The sequence below is a fragment of the Frankliniella occidentalis genome, unplaced genomic scaffold, assembly GCF_000697945.3.
Source record: "Frankliniella occidentalis isolate FOCC.00 unplaced genomic scaffold, Focc_3.1 Scaffold164, whole genome shotgun sequence".
Lineage (NCBI taxonomy): Eukaryota > Metazoa > Arthropoda > Insecta > Thysanoptera > Thripidae > Frankliniella > Frankliniella occidentalis.
In genome coordinates this window covers 271716-272639 of record NW_026267290.1, presented here as the reverse complement: position 1 = coordinate 272639, position 924 = coordinate 271716, and the positions used below count along the sequence as shown (strand labels likewise).

General features: G+C 41.5%; 1 protein-coding gene and 1 long non-coding RNA gene across 2 annotated transcripts in view; both read right to left on the bottom strand.

Annotated features, from left to right (window-relative positions):
- Positions 1-835, bottom strand: LOC127750285 (uncharacterized). Its single transcript, XR_008011608.1, has 4 exons — positions 661-835; positions 388-556; positions 169-296; positions 1-89 (listed from the first exon to the last, which is right to left on the bottom strand). It is a non-coding gene; the product is annotated as an uncharacterized LOC127750285 (long non-coding RNA).
- LOC113214821 (transient receptor potential cation channel protein painless-like) overlaps positions 1-924 on the bottom strand; it is a gene marked incomplete at its 5' end in the record, with an annotated part of 78797 nt that overhangs the window by 5342 nt on the left and 72531 nt on the right.

Genomic DNA, 924 nt, shown 5'->3' with positions numbered 1-924 from the left:
ACTAGAACGATTAGTGGTTGCCCACCACCACTCGAGGAGAGCAGCAGCTGTCTCTGAGCAGAAACAACGTTCTTAACATCACTAGCTGCCTGTTGTAAATTGAAAAAGTACAAAATAAAACACCGACAAACTCGAACTACCTTAAACTGAGTCAAGTAGAGTAAGTACCTTAGCATACACAAGAAAACTCCCTCTTGCTTGCTCGATTGTGATGCGTTTCTGCTTCCCATCCACTTTAGTGGTGTGGCCAGCCCGTACAGCGGGAAGTACGTACAACAGCAAACTAGCCCGGTCGTCTAAGGGGAGAGAAAATGTTGTTTAGTTCTATAGTATACAAAGTCAAGCAAAACTAAAGTCGTATAATAACAAAACAAAAAAGCACCTCACTTAAAGTAAGATTGGAGTCCTGTTGAAGAAGTTGTAACAGCTTCTTTTTAGCCAGCTTATCTTTAACATCAAGTCGTGCAATTTCACCAGTGACATTTAGGAAATGGTCCCAGTGCAAAAATAGGCCATTTTCTGAGTTAGGATAAAGAAGTGAAAAGTCTTGCAGAATCTGAAAAAGGGCATAAAGCAGTAAATAATATAGGATACGTGATATTAAATAAAAGACATGTAATAATAATTATGCTTAGTAATTTTTTGACCAGGCTTACATACCAGTTCATGGCCAGATGGATGAGTCAGCACTGACCATTCATTGATGTAGGAATTGACAAAGTTGCCTTCACCCTCAAAAAGAGCACGAAAGCGAAATGGTGTCACAATCGACCATTTCTCAAGAACTTTAGGCCACGGGGTTCTCCCGTTCTTCAGCCAAACTTTGGCTGCCCATGTTTCTTCGGTTATTGCTCGAAGTTTAAAAAATAAACAAGCAGGCCCGCCCTTCCGATAAACGAAGTTGCCAGCTCCGCTTCGCTCCGC